The sequence below is a fragment of the Pistacia vera genome, unplaced genomic scaffold, assembly GCF_008641045.1.
Source record: "Pistacia vera cultivar Batoury unplaced genomic scaffold, PisVer_v2 Contig121, whole genome shotgun sequence".
In the NCBI taxonomy this organism is placed as follows: Eukaryota; Viridiplantae; Streptophyta; class Magnoliopsida; order Sapindales; family Anacardiaceae; genus Pistacia; species Pistacia vera.
Window position 1 is genome coordinate 1,343,334 of NW_022195260.1, and position 23,994 is coordinate 1,367,327.

Sequence of the window (23,994 nt, forward strand, 5' to 3'; positions counted from 1 at the left end):
CCAAAACACGAGGATCTTTCGGGCCAAATTTGAGCATGATGGAGTCTGAATCTGGGAAAGTGGTAAACATATGAATTATAGCCCTTTCAAATATATTTCTACTTGTTAAAGACTCAGCCTAATAAAATTTCCAAAGCTCAAGCTATGTCCAAATCACTGGAGCACGTCCAAAGACGTTTTTCTTCAGTTCCTAACATATTGTTCACAACTTCAAGCCAAGGTTTCACCCTCTTCTAGTCAAAATTAGGAAAAACCCAATGAAAGTTGTAGCTCTGCTTCTTAGCTTTCCAAAGCTTCTAAATTCAGGTCATTCTGAGTTTTCAATCTCAAGTTACACAATTTATGCTCAAAACTGTCATTTATGCTCAAAATCATTGTTTATGCCTGCAAACAAAAATTAATAGAATTAGGTAGCAATTATAGCCCAAATTGTTTGAGAGGTATCCTAAATCCTATCGAAATTCAATGCAAAATCATAGGGAAAAATAGGATTATCAATACCCTTAGTTGAATATCTTTGATGTTACCTTAGACAAATGTGAAGAAAATTCCTTAAAAGTTCATTAGGGGTAAAATGGTCTTTTCACTCATAATTAGATGAAAAAGTGGGATATGCAAGGAACCAAAATAATGTGAAAAAATAATAAAAATGAGGGTATTTTGGTAATTGAGTAAAGGACATAGATGGAATTTCATAGAAAATGCAAGGGCAAAATGGGAATACATGCATATATTATTAGATATAAGGTTTCATTTGAAGAAACCCTAACATATCGTCAGCCCTTGTTCACGCCACCTCCACCCCATTTTCTCTCAATTTTCTTCACTAAATTTCAAAGGGAAATCATAGGATTTGGCTTGGATTTTTGGTGATTTTCAATCCTAAAGCATCCTAAGGTAAGATTCTAGCACAAGGAGTGTGATTAAACTTTAAATTTTTAAATTCTTATGGTTTTTATATGATCTAGGTCCAAGAGGAAGATATTTTTAGCAAAAATGAAGTGATCTCACACATTCAAGGTAAGTAAACCCCAATTTTAGCCTTGATTTGAGCAAGAATTGTGTAGAATAAATTTTTGCATATTTGTATATGGTGGTATGTGAGAATTTTTGGCTATTTTTATGTTTAATTATGCATAATTTCCAGCCATGAGAAGTAGTGTATGAGTTGTTAGAGTATGCGCCCTAGAGCCAATCAATTATTGTAGAATTGACTCTTTGTAATAATGTTCATTGATCAATGAAAGACATTTTTTTTGTATCGCATAAATCATTATTGTATGTATTGATATATGTCCTTATAATAGTAGAACCATGACGAGGGTATTAGGTGTTTCAAATCTTGATAGTGAGAACCCTATGAGCACATATGGTGGTCATTCTGGAAACATCTGTAGCCCTAGTATTATTCTGAAGTAAGAGCACATATAATACGGTAAGGCTATCATAGTGTTGAACGACCCTGTTGAAAGGCATTGACTGATCTCACTTGTCAAGGTTGTTTGGTGACAACCTGGTGCAACACATGGGTGCTTGCTGTAGGCACGTTCACTAGACTGACCCACCAGAGGATTCCATATGGATGGTAACCCTTGTGTTTATGGAATAAATCGTCTAACAAATGGTGGTGCATGTGATCCTCAGACTTGAGATCATTGGAGCGCCTTGTGCACCGATTAGTGTACTTTGACACTAGCCCAACGCAATTCTATTATGTAACGCCCCACTTGAGGTACGTAGTTATTGTTTCTTCTTTTGCTCTTATTTGAGTTGGTTTCTTGGTAATATTGTTTGGTTGACCTTTGATTGAGTGTTATGTTGAATACTTGCCCTGAATTTGGTTGAAAATAGAAGAAGTTTAGTATTCCATGCTTCGCCGGGGCGAAGAATAATCTTTGCCGCGGCGAAGAGGTGTTAAAGCCACGGGAAGCTGCTGGACAGTTTCGCCGCGGCGACAGAAGTTTCCTCGCCGCGGTGACATGCCGACCAAAATGTTTGTTAAGTTTTAGATATTTTCTTCCCTAAGGGCAATTTGACCATTCTACCCCTAATTAGCAGGAAAAGTGGGGAGCAAAATGTAAAGAATTTTCATGGAGAATATATTGCTATGGGGGTGTGTTTGTAATGAATCAAAGGATATAGATAGAATTCCCAAAGAAGAGTAAGGGNTCAAGGAACTTTTCTGTCGTATCGTCGCTGCGGCGAAGAACTTTCTGTCGCCCCGGTGAAATAGTCCAGAACCGACACCGCCAACACAGAATCAACGTCGCCGCGGTGAAGCTTCTCCCTCACCCCGGCGAAGACTGAAATTCCAAAATTTGCTAAGTCTTGATCAATTCCAAGGTACACACTCAACCAAAGGCCAACCAAACAACATGAACAATATATAAACTCATTTAGGGGCAATTCAGTAATCCTTTAGGCCATACCATAAACAATGGCTACGTATTTCAAGTGGGGTGTTACATGGATCCAATTTCTCATACTAGTATCGTAATCTTCAGATTATACTTAATTCGGAAAAGAAATTATATACCCTTGAAAAGCCATACATGGCTGAGCCTGATCCTGATCCTGATGCCACTCAAGAAGTAAAGGACACTTATCAAAAGTTCCTAGATGATGTTGATGGCGTTCAATGCTTGATGTTAGCATCGATGACACCAGTGTTGCAAAAGTAGCATGAGAATATGGACGCTACTTCCATTATTCTACACCTCAAGAAGATTTTTGAAGGGAATGCTCGACATGAGAGGTACAAGGTGTCAAAAGAACTGTTTGGAAGTTTTCTAAGTAAGGGAGCCCAAGTTGGTCCTCATGTACTCAAGATGATCGAGCACATAGAGAGGTTTGAGACTTTGGGATTTGAGTTGGATGCAAAATTATAAATGGATTTAATTCTGCAATCCTTGCCTGACTATCATGCATCATTCATAATGAATTTCAATATAAACACAATGGTGAAAACCCTATCAGAACTTTTGAACATGCTAAGGACTGTAGAGTAGGACTTGAAGAAGTCCAATCCTATTTTACTGGTTGCTGCCAGTAAAGGAAAGGGTAACGACAAGGGTAAGGCCAAGGCCAAACCTGAGCCCAAGCCCAAGCCCAAAGGACAAGAAGCTTTTGGGCCTGAGAGTGGCATAGGGAAGGGAAAACTAGTCTTCTTCTATTGTGGCAAGCTTGACCACTGGAGGAAACACTGCAAGGCTTTCCTCGCAAGCAAGAAGAAGTCAGATGCTATGACTCTAGGTATATTTATGATCGAGATTAACTTCTCTCCCTCAACATCTTGGGTCATTAACATAGGATGTGGTACTCACATTTGTATTGATGTGCAGGGACTAAGGCAGAGTCAAGTGCTCACCAAGGGAGAGGTGGACCTACGAGTTGGAAATAGAGCACATGTGGCTGCATTGGCTATAAGGACTTATTGTTTATCTTTGCCTACGGGCTTGTTATTGGAACTACATAACTATTATCACGTACCTTCTATTTCTAGAAATATAATTTTAGTATCCACTTTGGATAATATAGGGTATCATTTTGAGATATCTAATGGATTGTTATCCTTTAGTTTGAATGGTATTCTATTTGGAATTGCAAGGTTATATAATGGGTTATATGTTCTTGATTTAAACAATAAAGTTATTCTCAATGTTGAAACCAAGAAAGCTAAACATAGCGATCAAAATCAGACATATCTCTGGCACTGTAGATTGGTTCATGTTAATAAGGCCCACATTGCAAAACTTCAAAGGGATGGAGTTTTGGACCCTTTTGACTTCCAGTCATTTCAGGTATGCGAGTCATGCCTGTTAGGCAAGATAACCAAGTCTCCTTTCACAGGACAAGGTGAAAGGGCTACTGAACTATTAGGCATCATCCATAATGATGTATGTGGTCCACTAACAGTTGAAGCCAGACGTGGATATTCATACTTCATCACATTTACTGATGATTTCAGTAGATACGATTATGTCTACCTTATGAGACATAAATCCGAAGTCTTTGATAAGTTCAAAGAATTCAGGAATGAAGTATAGAATATGTTAGGAAAAAGTATTAAAGCTCTTCGGTCGGATCGAGAAGGTGAATACTTAAGCTCAGGGTTTTTTTAATACCTGAAGGAATGTGGGATAGTATCACTACTCACCCTTCCGTATACACCCCAACACAATGGAGTGTTTGAAAGGAGGAATATGACCTTGCTTAACATGGTTAGGTCCATGATGAGTTTTAATGATTTACATGCATCATTTTGGGATTATGCCTTAGAGACTATGACTCATGTTTTGAACCGTGTGTTGTCAAACTCTATAGATAAGACTCCATATGAACTATGGAGTGGGCGAAGACCCAACTTGTCTTATCTAAGGATTTGGGGTTGCGTAGCTTATGTTAAGAAATTGACTTCGAACAAGCTGGGCCCAAAATCTTGTAAATGTATATTTGTGGGATATCCAAAGGAGACCAAAGGATACTATTTCTACCACCCAGAAGACCGCAAAATTTTTGTTGCTCGTTCTGGTGTCTTCCTAGAAAAGGAATTCTTTCTAAGAAGTACTAGTTGGAGAAAAGTAGAACTCGATGAAGTTCTAGAACCACAAATTATACCAGACGAAGGACGAGATTATGTGCCATAGGAAATGGTTGAACATTATGAGGAGGTTACTCCACAACTTGTGGATGAAAGTGAACCGCCTAAGGTAGCATAGGAGCTGTGTAGATCTAGGAGAGTACACCATAAGCTTGAGAGATATGGTTATCTCGTGACTTAACATGGTGACGTACTAGTCTATCAAGACGATGAACCCAGAATCTACAAAGATGCTATGTCGGATCCAGATTCCGTTGAATGGCTTAAAGCCATGAAATCTGAAAGGGTAAAACCCATAGGGTGTAAATGGGTCTTCAAGAAGAAGACTGACATAGATAACAAGGTGCATACTTATAAGGCACGACTGGTTGCCAAAGGTTTCAAACAAATACAAGGTATTGACTATGAAGAAACCTTTTCACCGATTGCCATGATTAAATCCATCTGGATTATACTTGCGATTACTGCATATCATGAATATCAGATTTGGAAAATGGATGTCAAAACAACTTTCCTGAACGGAAACATTGAAGAGGATGTGTATATGATACAACTCGATGGTTTCGTTCTTGATGGGCAAGCTGATAGGGTATGCAAGTTGTAGAGATCCATTTATGGACTCAAGCAAGCTTCAAGGAGCTGGAACATTCATTTCAATGAAGCCGTAAAAGAATTCAGTTTTATCAAGAATGAAGATGAGCCTTGTGTTTACAAGAAAGTGAGTGGGAGCGCCGTGGCATTCCTAGTATTGTATGTCAATGACATACTTCTGATCGGGAATAATATACCAAACTTGTAGTCAATAAAGACTTGGTTATCCAAGTGCTTCTCCATGAAGGACTTAGGGGAAACAACCTACATCCGTGGAATAAAGATCTATCGTGATAGATCGCGTAGGTTGCTTGGCCTAAGTCAGAGTGCATATATTGACAAAGTACTGAAAAGATTCAGTATGGAAGAATCCAAGAAGGGATTTTTTCTGATGTCACATGGTGTTTATCTCTCTAAGGAAATGTATCCTAGAACACAAGATGAGAGAGATAGGATGAAGAGGATCCCATATGCATCAGCAATTAGATCCATCATGTATGCCATGATATGTACACAGATTGATGTCTCATGTGCTTTGAGCACATACTATTGAGAGTAACCGAGGTTGAAACTATTTCTATGCCTCGATCTCGTTGAGATAACAGATGATGAAAGGATTAGATTGTGCGGTAACTATATTATTGACATGATGCCTTGCTAGGGGCCAATCTTGGTCTGTGTGCAGTGAGATGATTAATTGGTGTTAATCGCGATACTACACATTATCGATATAATAAGGAGCCTATGGGTCACACACATAGAAGATAATTTAAGAACCAGTTTATAAGAAGGGCGTTTTCGTCTTTTTAGGTGAAAGGGTATTTTGGTAATCTCACAGTGTGATTAAATTTTCTAAGGTCATAGCCTTTATTTAATTTGTTATTAAAATTAAATAAGTGAGATTATATTTAAATATGTGTTCTCATATATTTAAATGAATTATTGTTATTGTTAGATGTTAATATATGATATATATTACCTCAAGAAGATTTTTGAAGGGAATGCTCGACATGAGAGGTACAAGGTGTCAAAAGAACTGTTTGGAAGTTTTCTAACTGAGGGAGTCCAAGTTGGTCCTCATGTACTCAAGATGATCAAGCACATAGAGAGGTTTGAGACTTTGGGATTTGAGTTGGATGCAAAATTATAAATGGATTTAATTCTGCAATCCTTGCCTGACTCTCATGCATCATTCATAATGAATTTCAATATAAACACAATGGTGAAAACCCTGTCAGAACTTTTGAACATGCTGAGGACTGTAGAGTAGGATTTGAAGAAGTCCAATCCTATTTTACTGGTTGTTGCCAGTAAAGGAAAGGGTAACGACAAGGGTAAGGCCAAGGCCAAGGCTAAGCCCAAGTCCAAAGGACAAGAAGCTCTTGGGTCTGAGAATGGCATAGGGAAGGGCAAAATAGTCTTCTTCTATTGTGGCAAGCTTGGCCATTGGAGGAAACACTGCAAGGCTTTCCTCGCAAGCAAGAAGAAGTCAGATGCTACGACTCCAGGTATATTTATGATCGAGATTAACTTCTCTCCCTCAACATCTTGGGTTATTAACACAAGATGTGGTACTCACATTTGTATTGATGTGCAGGGACTAAGGCAGAGTCGAGTGCTCACCAAGGGAGAGATGGACCTACGAGTTGGAAATAGAGCACATGTAGCTGCATTGGCTATAAGGACTTATTGTTTATCTTTGCCTACGGGCTTGTTGTTGGAACTACATAACTATTATCACGTACCTTCTATTTCTAGAAACATAATTTTAGTATCACTTTGGATAATATAGGGTATCATTTTGAGATATCTAATGGATTATTATCCTTTAGTTTGAATGGTATTCTATTTGGAATTGCAAGGTTATATAATGGGTTATATGTTCTTGATTTAAACAATAAAATTATTCTCAATGTTGAAACCAAGAAAGCTAAACATAGCGATCAAAATCAGACATATCTCTAGCATTGTAGATTGGGTCATGTTAATAAGACCCACATTGCAAAACTTCAAAGGGATGGAGTTTTGGACCCTTTTGACTTCCAGTCATTTCAGGTATACGAGTCATGCCTGTTAGGTAAGATGACCAAGTCTCCTTTCACAGGACAAGGTGAAAGGGCTACTGAACTGTTAGGCATCATCCATAGTGATGTATGTGGTCCACTAACAGTTGAAGCCAGACGTGGATATTCATACTTCATCACATTTACTGATGATTTCAGTAGATACGGTTATATCTACCTTATGAGACATAAATCCGAAGTCTTTGATAAGTTCAAAGAATTCAGGAATGAAGTATAGAATATGTTGGGAAAAAGTATTAAAGCTCTTCGATCGGATCGAGGAGGTGAATACTTAAGCTCAGGGTTTTTTTAATACCTGAAGGAATGTGGGATAGTATCACAACTCACCCTTCCATATAAACCCCAACACAATGGAGTGTCTGAAAGGAGGAATATGACCTTGCTTAACATGGTTAGGTCCATGATGAGTTTTAATGATTTACTTGCATCATTTTGGGATTATGCCTTAGAGACTACGACTCACGTTTTGAATCGTGTGCTGTCAAACTCTATAGATAAGACTCCATATGAACTATGGAGTGGGCGAAGACCCAACTTGTCTTATCTAAGGATTTGGGGTTGCGTAGCTTATGTTAAGAAATTGACTTCGAACAAGCTGGGCCCAAAATCCTGTAAATGTATATTTGTGGGCTATCCAAAGGATACTATTTCTACCACCCAGAAGACCGTAAAATTTTTGTTGCTCGTTCTGGTGTCTTCCTAGAAAAGGAATTTTTTCTAAGAAGTACTAGTTGGAGAAAAGTAGAACTCGATGAAGTTCTAGAACCACAAATTATACCAGACAAAGGATGAGATGATGTGCCATAGGAAATGGTTGAACATTATGAAGAGGTTACTCCACAACTTGTGGATGAAAGTGAACCGCCTAAGGTAGCACAGGAGTTGTGTAGATCTAGGAGAGTACACCATAAGCTCAAGAGATACAGTTATCTCGTGACTTAACATGATGACGTACTAGTCTATCAAAACGATGAACCCAGAACCTACAAAGACGCTATATCGGATCCAAATTCCGTTGAATGACTTAAAGCCATGAAATCTGAGATGGACTCCATGTACCAAAACCAAGTATGGTCTCTAGTGGAACCACCTGAAGGGGTAAAACCCATAGGGTGTAAATGGGTCTTCAAGAAGAAGACTGACATGGATGACAAGGTGCATACTTATAAGGCACGACTGGTTGCCAAAGGTTTCAAACAAATACAAGGTATTGACTATGAAGAAACCTTTTCACCGATTGCCATGATTAAATCCATCTGGATTATACTTGCGATTACTGCATATCATGAATATCAGATTTGGCAAATGGATGTCAAAAAAACTTTCCTAAACGAAAACATTGAAGAGGATGTGTATATGACACAACTCGATGGTTTCGTTCTTGATGGGTAAGCTGATAGGGTATGCAAGTTGTAGAGATCCATTTATGGACTCAAGCAAGCTTCAAGGAGCTGGAACATTCGTTTCAATGAAGCCGTAAAAGAATTTAGTTTTATCAAGAATGAAGATGAGCCTTGTGTTTACAAGAAAGTGAGTGGGAGCGCCGTGGCATTCCTAGTGTTGTATGTCGATGACATACTTCTGATCAGGAATGATATACCAAACTTGTAGTCAGAAAAGACTTGGTTATCCAAGTGCTTCTCCATGAAGGACTTAAGGGAAGCAACCTACATCCGTGGAATAAAGATCTATCGTGATAGATCGCGTAGGTTGCTTGGCCTAAGTCAGAGTGCATATATTGACAAAGTACTTAAAAGATTCAATATGGAAGAATCCAAGAAGGGATTTCTTCCGATGTCACATGGTGTTTATCTCTCTAAGGAAATGTGTCATAGAACACAAGATGAGAGAGATAGGATGAAGAGGATCCCATATGCATCAACAATTAGATCCATCATGTATGCCATGATATGTACTCGGATTGATGTCTCATGTGCTTTGAGCACATACTATTGAGAGTAACCGAGGTTGAAACTATTTCTATGCCCCTCGATCTCATTGAGATAACAGATGATGAAAGGATTAGATTGTGCGGTAACTATATCGTTGAAATGATGCCTTGCTAGGGGCCAATCTTGGTTTGTGTGTAGTGAGATGATTAATTGGTGTTAATCGCGATACTACACACTATCGGTATAATGAGGAGCCTATGGGTCACACACATAGAAGATAATTTAAGAACCAGTTTATAAGAAGGGTGTTTTCGTCTTTTTAGGTGAAAGGGTATTTTGGTAATCTCACAGTGCAATTAAATTTGCTAAGGTTATAGCCTTTATCTAATTTGTTATTAAAATTAAATAAGTGAGATTATATTTAAATATGTGTTCTCATATATTTAAATGAATTATTGTTATTGTTAGATGTTAATATATGATATATATTAATTTATTTTAATTGAAATAATAATAATAATAATAATTAAATATCTAAATGGGGCTGTTTAGACATAGGGGTTGTTTGGGTTGATGCCCAAGCCTATTCCATGATGGAATAGGGCATAGTGTGCACTATATAAGTGCAACACTTTGTGAAATTAAATAATCAATTCTTTTGATTCACAAAGCTAAAACTCCAACCCCCTTTTCTCTCTTCCACGCCATATTGCTTTTATGCTCGAATAAAAATTTTATTTTGATTTTGTTCTTGGTTCTTAAGGCTAAAGAGGATCTAGCAAATCCTTCTTTAGTTCCTTGGAGTTATCTTCGTGTGGACTAACGATGGTTCGATCCTACCCTTGGATCGACAGCGAAACCCATTTAGAGATAAGTTGGAGGAGCCTCCAAACGTGCGTATGGTTTCTTAACTTTAAACTGATTTTCCTGCAGATTTGTATTTAATGTATAAATTGTTAAATTTGTGCTCTGATCTTGGTTATAAGGAATGATCCATGTTGTTTATGATTTTTGTTTTCCGCTGCCATGACTTGATCATTTCCTAACATGAGTATGTGATGAATTGATGGAATTATGGAAGAATTAGTGATGGAAATTTGGAAGTGTTGAAAATTGTTGAAAATGGCCAGGTTTGATGCTATAATTAGTGAGTTTTTGCTCAAATTTTGGTGGATTTAGAGAGATGTGGAAGTGTAGCCAACATGGTAGTTGCATGTGCTTTTGAAGTGTTTGATGAAAATCCAAAGAGAAAATGCATGCATGAGTTGGTTAAACCTTTTTGAAGAAAGGTTTAGAGAAAGGCAAGAATTGAAGTAGGAAGATTATGTTGGGCTTAAACCGAGGGTAAAATGTTAGTGTTCATATTGTTATGCCAAAATTTAATATATCACTTGGTCATGTTAGTTCCATGAGAGAAATGGCCCTTAGTGCTTGGTTCTATTCACTTGAACCATTACTACTTCTTGAATAGCACATGAAAGTGTTAGAGAAGAATTGCATGTTAAAGTGTTACTTTGATATGGCACTTGAGATAGTAGAGAATGGTAGAATATGTCATGACATACCATTATGCCATAATGAATTTGCAAGTTTGTGTATGTGAACTTGGAAAGCATATTAAAGAATGGGCTTGATCATGCATATATTGTGCACATCATTTATATATAGCCTTGATTTAGTAAATGAGAATATGAAAGAATATGTTAGCAAAGAATGAGAAAAAGAAAGAAAAGAAAATGGCTTGTAGATTTCTTTTTAGCTAACATGCAAGTATGTGTATTTTCTCATTTACTAAAGAATGCAAGTGTAGAATTTCCATAGCTTGGAAATTCATGTTGAAATGTGTATAGTATCTTTTTCTATTCTCTTCTATAGCATGCTATGTTTAAGGTTTTTGCAATGGGGAACCCGTGAGTGACAGAGATGTCCACATACACGTCGCTCGAGCGGGCACCCACAGGGGAGAGATACAATATTTGTATAGTCTGTCAATAGTGTATGTGGATGAGGACTATACCCAGCAGAGCATACCTACATGCATGTCGCCACGAGCGAGCGGCCACAACAGAGAGATACAATATTTGTACAGTCCGTCAGTAATGCATGTATATGAGGACTGTACCCACTCACATAGCTAGGGTTCCAAATCCATGCATCAACCTAGTCCGATCGACAAATTAGAAAGAAGAAAGAAAAAAAAGAGAAATAGAGAAGAAAAGAAAGAGATACAACATAAGAGATAGAAAACAGAAAAGAAAAGAAAGTTCTTTTCTTGAGAAAGTTTATTATTCTGCATATGTATTATGCTACTTACATGATTCAGTATTTCTGATGTGCTCAACGATGTATAATTTTATTCATTGTCTTTGCACGTTGATAAGTAGCAAATCAGAGTATCAGAAAAGAATGCAGAATATCAAAAAAGAATGAAGAATACTATCAAAGATTAAAGTGAGAAAAGGAAAATCAGAACATGAGTAATGGAGAAAAGACAGTAGTGCAGTTTGGTTTACTTACTGAGCAATTAGTGCTAACTCTGTTATTTTACTGTTTTGCAGGTACTAAATGATTTACGACCGGGTGGGACGTCAAGAAGCGGAGGAGTTTGGCGGCACTGTTCAAGATTACCCTGTGCTTTCTAAAATATATTAGTATTTTGTTCATATAGTTATATGAATTAAAATTAGAATTTTCGGATTTTATATTATGTATATATGTTTAAAAAAGTTATAAGTTATTTAGTGGATTTTATCATTTATTTCTCAAAGCATTACTAGCTATACAGTATATTACAGGTCCCGATCCATTACTAGCAATGTGATCCCGATCCATTTTTTCTTAATATTTCCATTCCATTAATTTCTATTCCTAATAGTTATTCCCATTTCACTCCAATCCAGAGACTAAACATGACCTAAATGAAAAGAACTCAGATTGCTTGAGTAGAGATTTAACGAGTGAAATAGTTATGTAATGTAAAAGAAAAGGACGGCTAGCTGTTTTATTAGTTATGGGAGGTGAAGGTTGAAGGCGTCCAAAATGGGTTGTCTCAATTAGCATGCAATTGCGAGTTTCATTTCAGATTTACAAAGAGATCTAAAGCACCCATTAGGTTTGAGTTAAGTATAATACATTTAGAGAATTTTGAAATTGACAAATCCACCCAATTCTTCACGAAAAAGACTAAAAATCTCCTTATCATAGGTTTCTTATTTAAACTTGATGTATACCTCTTTTTTTTTTTAATTAAATTTTCATATGTTTAATTTGATTTATGTGTTTGAGTATCAGATTTAAAGCTAGTTTGACCAACGTATGAAATTACGTATACAACTAGTGTTTATAAGGTAATTTGAGCTTATAAGTATTTAAAATTTGAGTGATTGCATGTTTGGTTAAAATACTATAAGTAACTGATAGTAGTTGACTTTCTTGGTAAAATGTGACTTAAGTATATTTTATTATTAAAATAACTAAAAATGGTACTCATTATTTTATCAAATAAAAAATAAGGTTATAATGAATATTAAAATTAAATAGGGGCAATTAATTAATATTTAAAATTTTCAAGTACTTATAAGCAAAAAAAAAAAAAAAAAAAAACAATAATATAATAATAATAAAAAACAAATTGGGTATTTTTTTTTGGGTGGGGGGGGGGGGGGTGATGGGTCGTATAAGCCTAAAAAAGTCATAAATAAACATGCCAGCTTGATTTTAGAGCTTATAAGCTGGTCGAACCAGCTTATAAACTCATACAAACACCCCATTAGAAGATGATAATGTATTTCATTTAGGAATTTGTAAAAAAATTAATGATTTTATTTATTATTTATTTTTTGTAAAAAAAATTATTAACCTTATTGGTCTTGTGGTCAAGAAGGTTTGTTCCCTTTATTAACTTCCTATGTTTAAACTACCTTAAAACACATATCACATTTGTAGCTTACCTGGAACATTGGACTTGTAGGATGTTCAATAGGCTTCGAGGATTAGTTAAGGTACGCGTAAGTTGACCCAAAATAAATAAATATTTTTTTTACTATTTTATAAATTCGTACATAAAATCCGTTATCATTTTCCAAATCTCATTTCAAACACATAAATCAAACTAAACACATGCAAATTTAATAAAAACACACAATATAATAAATTTAATAAGAAACTTAAAAGCAATAATTTAGGGTATTTTAATCTTTTAGGTAAACAAAGGGACTGGGTGGATTTTTCACTTCAAGAATTCTCTGGGGGTATTTTTATTTAACTCAAACCTCGTGGGGGAATTTTTTGTAATCTCGATTTAGAGAGCTAGATTGATCCCATTTCAGAGTGGACCCGACCCACCATCTGCGTGGTTCACAACTATCCGGTGGGCACTACGTATTTCTCATGCATGATGTCAGCTTTAGATATTATTTCACAGATTTTTATATTCACTCTTTAAATTAAAATTATAATAAACAAATTACAGCTGAGATAAAGGTTCAAGTCAAACTGCAAGCCCCTGTTTAGATCATGAATAATATTATAGATATATAATTAATATCCAGTAGGTTATATTCAAATAAATTAACCATTCAATTAATATTAATTCTTCAATTTTCTTATACTTTAACCTTGATTAAATTAACTATACTTGACTAATGGTTTTCATAATGCATTTACTGTTGTCAAGAATCATATCTCCATAGCCATGCTAGCTAGTAAATCAAATAAATACATTTTCTGAAATTAGGGTTCAATTCAATTTCAAATTAATAACATATCGAATAGTAATGCACGTAACCATAACATTAATGTTCTCAAAGTAAAGGTGGTGGTCGACAGAAAACCACATTTTTATGTGCACAGCCACATTAATATTAGTACGTATGTTATTTGGGATAATAGCATAAAGTACCCTTTAAATTTTTAAATTTACATTTGGATTATAATTTTTGCTCTTTTATCAAATAAACCCTCAAAGTTTGAAAATTGTATCATGGGCACTCCTTTGTCCAACTCTGCCATGTTGTCATTTATGGTGAATGGGTGCAATGATAACTTTGGTTTGATAAGAAAATATTGTAAGAAAACTCCAACGGGTTGGCCTGGTATTCAAGAAAGTTTGCTTCCTTCCTTAATTTTTTGAGTTCAAACCTTGAAGTCATTTATTATAATAATATTGTGGCTTATCTAATCCCTTGAGTTTGTAAGGTGTTCAATTAACTCTGAGAATTGATTGAGGTATGCGCAAGCTAACCCGAACAACTCGGCTACCATATATATATTGTAAGAAAATAGTAACCTTGGTCTTATTAAAAGTCAGTTTTGTAAACCTAATGACAATATAATTGAGTTAAGGCAAAGGAGTGCATGTGATAAATACTTTAAACTTTGAGGGCTCATATAATAAAAATGAATGAAAGTTATTATGTTAATGTGAATTCCAAAATCTTAAGGATAGTCTGACATTTTGCCCCCCCTTTTTTTTTTCTTGATTTGCTGAGCAAATTAAGCAGCTTATATCATGTTACATGTCATTGTCTATGCACAATACTGCTGACTTTTTCAATATCTCTTTACACATTGCTCTCCTTGTGGCCTTCTATTTTTTACATGCACAAAAATTTACACCTTATTAAATACCCATCACCCCACTCACTGCAAAGCAAATCATTTAGAACCTGAAATCTACTTCCCGCCATGCCTCAAACCTTTATTCAATGGCTGAGCTTGGTGGGGGCAGTATGGCTTCAATCCATAAACGGAACAAACACAAATTTCCCTGCTTACTCATCCCAACTGAAAAACTCTTCTTTCCATATCCCAACTCCAACTCAACAACTCTTCCTCGCCTCAGACGCCGGCAAGCTTTTCGGTTGGATTTCAGGCATTGCAGCTGTTATATGCCACTCTGGCTCGTTCTCATGTTTGTGCTGCTATTTGGTTTGATCGGTTACGGTTTGCAATATCTCTTCATCACAAACCAAATCTCCTCTTTTCATATGGCTATATCTTTTTACTCACTGTTGTGGCAGGAAATAGCATTTGTTGGATCAATACCGTTTGTTATGTTGTAATCATTAGAAACTTCCCATCAAATCGTCAAGTAGCCGTGGAATAACAACTAGCTACTTAGGATTAAGTGCAAAAATCTATACAGGTATTGTCGATGCCTTATACATTCCCACTAAAAAGGCTCAAGTTATCTCCTTCTCAATTCCATCTCCTTTACTCGTTTGTGTCATAGCCGCGCCTTACTTAGAGATGTTAAAGTTGGAAAATGTAGAAGAATGAGAGGCGGGGTCATTGTTATGTTTGTGATACAATAGTCACGGGAACTTATGCATTATTGGTAGCTTTAATTGGGCGTCAAAAATATGTCGCCGCTTAAGAATATGATTGGTATGATAGTATGTCTATTAGTCATCAGTGATTCTATTTGGAGAAAAGATTAGAGATGTCTTAGCGATAAAATGTGGGTAAATGGAGAGCCAAGGTGTATAATTCAAAAATAGAAGAGAATATGAGTGTGGAGAGAGTGGAGAACGGAGTAAGGGAAGATGAAGAAATGTAAGGAGATTGAAGATCATGAGATTGGTGTAATGGAGGAAATTGGGGTGAAGTGATGGTGAAGAGAGTGGAATTTTGGTTGTATTTTTTGTATATTTATTTGGTGCAAATCTTGGTCTTGTGTTTCTGAACAACTTGGGACAAATAGCCGGTCACGTGGGTTCTCTGGACCTTCTCTCGTTTCTTATTTTTCAATCGGTTTCTTTGGCCGTCTCTTGCCATCTCTTTTCGACTACTTTTCTCAAGGTATGTCTTTGTTCTTACTCTTATTTAGCATCATGCTCTTACTAATTACATAAAATGAACAAAAAAGATATAATAAAATTTTGGTTACTCTCATATATCTCACCTTATTTAGGCACAGAGGTGATATTTTTTAGAAAAGAATCAAAATAGAATATATAGACATAGGTGAAATGAGCCCTACTCTTCCTTCCAACGGGCCGTTATTGGTGTTTGGTGGTGCATTACTCATTTTTTTTTGGTTAATCAGAAGGTTGCATCTACTTCTGATAGGCGGTTAATGAAATATATATATATTCTGAGCAAATGTCATTCAAGTTGTGTGACTAATTGCTTTTTCATAAAATAAAAAATAAGAAATCAGAGACTAATCCTTTCTTTTGGTTCATATATTAAAAACTCCAACCTTGGTATCTGAGAATTTTTCTCTATATATGTACACACAACATACCAGTGTCAGAGAGTTGGTCAATATTGAAGGACGACTCATTTCTATTGGTACACTTGTTACTAGTTTGCTAGAGACGTACAAGTAGTAGTAATATAGTGGGTTTTTGTCTGTTTGTCAGGAGCAAGTATATATTTCAGGCACAGGTTCGATAGTTGCATTAACGGCTCCGATGGCAGGAGCTTTATTTTACTTCTAAACACAACCAACGTTGCTCTCTATGTGAGCACTGCCAATATAGGGATCTGTACAGGAGCAATTACTTCCTTATCGGTATCCACAACCACGAGCTGTTTGGTTCTAAGAATTTCAGTGTCAAACATAACATCGTGGTTGCAAATATTCCAATTGGCTCCTTTCTTTACGGCTACGTAGCCGCTTTTATTTATCAAAGGGAAGCAATGAACTGGCCAATGCATTGGAATGGATTGCTACAGATATACTTTCATTTTCTGGGGGTCTCTTTGTTTCTTGGGACTTTCCTAGCTTTCTACTGTATATCGTACAAGAAAATTCACTCAGGTTAGAAGGCAAGACAAATTCTAATAAATTTCTCTGATAGAGAAGTATAGTTATGAATTTTATAAAATAATGGTATTTAATATTTTCCGATTTATCGTTTTATGTGTAGACACGTTATGAATATTGTTGTGAAAAATACACACTAAGTAGCACCTTAATTAAAGTTCAATAAACACTTAAAAATAAGGTGATATTAACTGTCAAAAACTTAACTGTCTCCAAGAGATATTTTATATCAATCTTTTATTTTAAGATAAAAATAAGGAGTTGTTAGGTGTTAGGACAACTTAAAAAGCACTCATTATATTAACTTCAAAAGTATAAATTGACACCTGTCTTCATGAAAAAGAGGTTGGCATAGATTTGAGCGAGCTGGGTATATATTTGAGCTTCATTATTTTCATTGTAAACAAAATATTTCTCCATTTTGTATATCTTATAGTCAATATTAAAAATGTTAGAGAATAATAAAATCACAATGAACATGGATTGCTTTAAACATCCGAACCACTTTAAAAACAATCTCTCATTTATTATTTAGTCTATGCATTAGATTATCATAATTATTCACGTGTAATTTAGAGCAGTTTAACACTTTGTACGTGCGATTTGTTGGTATCAAAATCAAGTATTAACAAATATAATCCATTAATTTCATATATAGAGTTACAGTAATTTTGTGAGATCTATATCTTATGTTTAAAGACCAGTTCATTGCAAATGATTATCTAGTAAGATTTTTATATATTTATTTTTAATCTTTAATTAGATATTCCTTACAGAAATGGGAAAGTTATATATATATAAGGCAAAAGCAATTTGAATATTGAAAAGCGATATTAGCCTGTCCAATTACTTTGTTGAGATATGGGAATTGAAATTAATGCCATGCCACTGCCTTTCCAAGAACATTTAATTGTATGCCAAAAATAGTAGGATTTGGGCGGCCATAAATTATTCGAAATATTATGGTGTGTTTGTTTTATTATTTTGAGTAGTATTTTTAAAATATTAGGTAGGTAGGGTTGGGGTATTATTACGAGGTAGAATTTAAAAATCAAAAAAAACCCCCTAGGTTTGCTAATTAACTAAACACCCAATACATAAAATTTTTAAAATGACAAAAAACTCCACACACACAGTTGCCAGATTTTGGCTACCACCGTCGAAATCTGGCGTTAAGACACATGACCAGACTGGATTTGGCCGGTCATGCGCCCAGTTGGCCTTTTCAGCAGATCCACCGTGGAGGTCATTGATAACGAAGTGGTGACGCTCTTAAAACCCCCCATGATGCTCTAGTCATCACATCCATAGCCAATATCCTCGTCAAGAGGATCCTCGTAGACCCTAGGTCATCGCGAACATCCTATTCCTTGAGGCACTCAAAGTCATAGGATAGATGAGTCAACATCATCGTCGGTACTCTACTCGTGTTGTTTTAGTTTGGAACAAATACACGGTAGGGGAGATATATAGCTTACTGGTCTATGCCGGGGGATCAAACTCCAAACCACCTTCATGATACTAGAAGTCCCCTCCCCTTACAATGTGATGCCAACTGGATCCATGGCATGCGGTCCATCCCCTCCCATTCTGCTAGACCAGTTCCCTACCAAGTGGGGAATAAATGAAATTGGGAGACTAGAAGGCTTTTAGGGATTGTAATCATATCGCTTCAAGACCAAGCAAGGGATTATGTAGCAACCATAGTCCCACTCGGTCGGAGGGGTAAGCCGGACCAACTAGCTAGGAGAGCTAGATGAAGTCCAGATACATCCTGATCACCCAGATCGAAAGAGCCAAGTGGGTGCCCAACTTAGACTCAACATTAAGAAAAGCCAAGACTTCGTCAAGGGGAACCAAGACTATTTTGCTTAGTCTCACTGATATGACAAGGATCGGCCTCGAAACAATTGTGCAGAACTAAATGTTGACCTAGACTACCCCCTGTGAAACAAAAGAGAAGAAAGTTCACTCCAAAGAGCAACAGGGTGATTAATGAGGTGGTGGAGAAGCTGCAAGCAACGATTTAGTTTGGGAGGTCCAATACCCCAACTGGTTGCAAATGTAGTGATTGTTCAGAAGAAGAACAGGAAGTGGAGAGTATGCATCGATTTCACCGACCTTAACAAGGCTTGCCCCAAAGATTCCTTCCCCTTTCCCCACATTGACATGTTAGTCACGTCATTGCTAGACATAAGTTACTAAGTTATGGACATTTCTCAAGATATAATCAGATACTCATGCACCTGAAAGACCAAGAGAAAACCGTTTTCATCACTAAAATGGGTATTACCGTTGTCAGGAAATGATGTTCGGCTTGAAAAACGCTGGCGCCACCTACGCATCTTGTGAATAGGATGCTTGCCAGCTTATTATGGAGATTCCATGGAAGATACATCGAGACATGTTGTGAAGTTGTTGATCGACCGAGCAACACCTTGACCACCTAAGGCAAGTATTTGAGGTACTAGAAAGTAAAATATGAAGCGAATCTAGCCAAATGTTCATTCGTTCTCCTTCAAAGTTCCGGCTACATGGTCACATAGCGCACATCAAGGCTAACCCCGACCAAATCTGTGTGGTCTTGAACATTCCTTTACCTACTTGCATGAAAGATGTCCAAATCTTACTATAAGGGATACGAAGAAGAGATGACACTTCTCCGCCTCCTCAAAAGTCCAAGAAATTCGAATGGACCCTAACATGTGAAGCATTGGCCCAACTGAAAGGTACTTAACATCGCCTCTTTTAATCTTTAAACCAAAAACAGGGGAAGACTTTTCACTTACTTAGCCATATCCAAATGCCATCTCGGCCATATAATCGGAGAAGAGAAGGAAAGCAGCTGCCTATCTACTACACCGCAAGTCTCTGCTTGATGTCAAGACAACGACATAGCCAACTTGAGAAGCTTGTGCTCACTCATCACCGCCACAAGGAAGTTAAGACTGTACATCCAGTGCCACCCGATCGTGGTCCTAACTTCTTACCCTTCAAAGAAGATCCTCCACAAACCAGACCTCTCAGGTTTGCTCATTCAATGGACAGTAGAGTTGAGCAAATTTGACGTCTCCTTCCAACCCTGTACCACATCAAGTATCAAGTGCTAGTTGACTTCATCATCCATTTCAAACCTAACACTTCGATTTGGGTGAAGAGGGAGTTCCTATGCTTGATAGATCATGCATCATCCAAATGGATCTATCAGTAGATGGTTCAAGCAAAGTCAATGACAGCGGCTAGGACTCATCTTCACTTCTTCGGAAGGGGATATCATACAATAGTTCATACAATGCGGCTTAAGCAACCAACATGAAGCCGAGTACGAAGCATTGATCATCGCCTCTCCTTCACTAAAGTAATAGGGGTTAAAAACTTGAAGTTAAGTCTGATTCACTGTTGGTGGTGAATCAGCTCTAGGGCTCCTACCAAGCTAGACGCAAAGATGACTTTTACCTCAACTTAGCCAAAAAATCCAATCGGCATTCGAGAGAGATCGCCGACTCGGCTTTTCAGTTTTGGACACCAATAGCGGCTCACTAATTCACCTTCAAACACCAGCTTAAGGATTGGCTTGGTTGAGGTATCTCTGGTTGGCCCGACAAGTCATGGATGACACCATCCTCCATACTTAGAGATGATGAGGTTCCTGTTAGGGTAGGGGCACTAGAGGCAATGATTTAACTCTTGTAAACTCATTTCAAATTAATGAATAAAAAGGCATCGTTGTTATGAGCATATACTATAACATCTAGTTATTGCGTGTAAGAAAATAGTATATATCCTTAAAAGGTTGGAACCAGTGACGAGGGAATTAATGTTATAAACTCTTAATTGTGAGAATTCTATGAGCACAAATGGTTGTAAGTGAATGATCAGATTCGCGTTGCGGAAAAAGGCACAATGAAATAATAATTTTAAAAATGAATTGTCATTATTCTAAACCCAAAATCTAGGCAAAATTATAACGTTTTTACATGTTAAAACGAAACTAGTGTAAACGAAACAAATCTGTATAAAATCAAATCCATTCAAGGGTCAGAATACTTACGTATGTTGGAGGCTCTTCAAATGTCTCTAATTGATTTGCTCATGATTCAAAGTAGAATCGCACTCACGTCGTCCACATGAAGATAATCCATAGAACACCACTTTATTTTGCTAGAACAACAAGGAGGCTTCAAGAATTAAAAAGAGAAAAAGAATTTTTTTCTCCACTAATGTCAAAAAGTGAGAAAGAGAGAAGAGGGTGGCTAGGGTTTTATTTGTATTAATGAATGATATAATATGTTTAATTAAGTTCACTTAATTAAAAGCTAATCCCATAGGAATAGCCCTTGATTCCCAAGTTATCACATCCTTGCAACCAAACACACCTTTATGGTATTTTAATTTTAATTTAATTAATTATTATTACAATAAAATCAATTAATATATATATATATATATATATATATATATATATATATATATATATATATAGATATATATATATATAATATTAACATTTAATTAATAATAATAATCCATTTAAATATATGTGAACATATAGTTAAATTATATATCACTGATTTTAATTTTAATATTAAAATTAAATAAAGGTAACAACCTCAACAAATTTAACTGCACTATGAGATTACCGAAATACCTTTTTGTCCTAAAGACGAAAATACCCCCTTTCACAAATTGATTCTTAAATTATCTTCTAAGTGTGTGTCCCATAAGCTCCTTATCATATCGATAGTGAGTAGTAACGTGATTAACATCAATTAATCGTCTCACTACACGTAGACAAAGATTAGCCCTTAGCAAGGCATCATGGCCACCTGATAGATTCGGATTCAACGAAATAGCTATCTATCAATGATATGGTTACCGTGCAATCAAATCCTTTCATCAACTATTATTACATCGAGGTTGAGGTACAGAAATAGTGTCAACCTCAATGATTCTCGATATCTTTGTATTTAGTTACTAGACCAATGACTAGATTAATAAATTGGATTGAGCAACAACTCAATCCCATTGTGGCCACAAATTTAGTGTCATTGCCATTTACTAAATTGAGCAGTGAGATAACTTCTCTCATACCTGGAAGTGATGAATCCTTTGTCGATCCACCATAGTCTTGATACACTCCTCGATGCAGCCAATTATTACCATACCGATATCTCTGAATATAACTACGTTGGGCTAGTGTCAAACTACACCAATCAGTGCACAAGGCACTTCGGTGATCTCAAGTCTAAGGATCATATGCGCTACCATTCGTTAGAGGATTTATTACATAGACACTAGGGTTAACATTGGTATGCTATCGTAGGCAACCAAGATTAAAACCTAAAAACACATGTAGTAGTATGAGTAAGGATCGTTCCCACAAAGAGTGTCTAGCCGAGTTTTTATGTTACATGAACAAGGCTGGGGGGATTTGAGTAAAACAGAAACAATTTCAGGAAAAATAATTAAATTAAATTATTGAAATCAATCAAAATAACAAACCTTGGTCTAAGTCAACATCCACCATTGGAATTTTACAACTGATCATCGATGCAAATATAAATCAATTCATACTTTGAATATTCACCGTTGGAACTATTTTCCTATCTCTCCTTAGTTGCAATTAATTAGGAAACAAGCGATCTAATTAATCTTACTACTAAACAACCCTAGACAAGCGCTAAAGGTTTAATCTAGTGGCAACCTTAAGATCTAGAGAGATCAATGAAGTTGAACAACACAAACACAAGCGGTTGTATTTAATTCAATTGAGTGTTCTTCCTAAGATTTAACAATTCCTGATGCAGCAAATTCTTAACCCTTAGTTGCTCATGAATTAGAGGGATCAAACAATTAGGGATTTGATATCTAATTTAGCGATAGATTGCAACAAATAATAAACTAGTAGGCCTCCTAGTAATTAATTGAAACAATCATGAAAATAGGCATAGAAGAACATTCAATACTCAAAACACAAATCGAACACTAAAAACAAATTAGATCTCATAGTTTTATTGATTCTGAGGCTTCTGTTTCCTTTGACCAAGTTATGAAAATTAGCCGCTCATGGCCATCATGAAAATTCAAAAGAAAAATTGCAGTAGAGGAGAAAAAGAGGTGTGTCATACTGGTCTAATCTCTCTCCTCTTTAACAAAAATCCAATTCAAGTATTTGAATTCTACTAAATCTCCTAAAAATATTCTAATATCCTAAAATAACATTAATGCTAATCTAATTCTGATTAATTGAAAATAAAATAAAGTCCTAAAATAAAATAGGAAAGTGGTGTGTCTAGCTGTAACTTGCATGGTCTTCAAATCTTCCAATAATAAACTGCCTATTTGAATTGCATGATAAGGCAGAATGTTCCAGAACGTCAGTAGTGCAGGTATGTCAATTTCAAACCTGATTACAACATTGATACAGCTANATAATTTCAGGCACAGGTTCGATAGTTGCATTAACGGCTCCGATGGCAGGAGCTTTCATTTTACTTCTAAACACAACCAACGTTGCTCTCTATGTGAGCACTGCCATTATAGGGATCTGTACAGGAGCAATTACTTCCTTATCGGTATCCACAACCACCGAGCTGTTTGGTTCTAAGAATTTCAGTGTCAACCATAACATCGTGGTTGCAAATATTCCAATTGGCTCCTTTCTTTACGGCTACGTAGCCGCTTTTATTTATCATAAGGGAAGCAATGAACATGGCCAATGCATTGGAATGGATTGCTACAGATATACTTTCATTTTCTGGGGGTCTCTTTGTTTCTTTGGGACTTTCCTAGCTTTCATACTGTATATCCGTACAAGAAAATTCTACTCAGGTTAGAAGGCAATGACAAATTCTAATAAATTTCTCTGATAGAGAAGTATAGTTATGAATTTTATAAAATAATAGGTATTTAATATTTTCCGATTTATCGTTTTTATGTGTAGACACTTCTATGAATATTGTTGTGCAAAAAATACACACTAAAGTCAGCACCATTAATTAAAGTTCAATAAACACTTAAAAATAAGGTGATATTAACTGTCAAAAATCTGAA

The 23,994-nt window shown here is 36.1% G+C and overlaps 1 pseudogene; it reads left to right on the forward strand.

Annotated features, from left to right (window-relative positions):
• The first annotated feature begins 14,852 nt into the window (after positions 1-14,852).
• On the forward strand, positions 14,853-23,777 carry LOC116113433 (annotated as a pseudogene).
• The last annotated feature ends 217 nt before the right edge of the window (positions 23,778-23,994 follow it).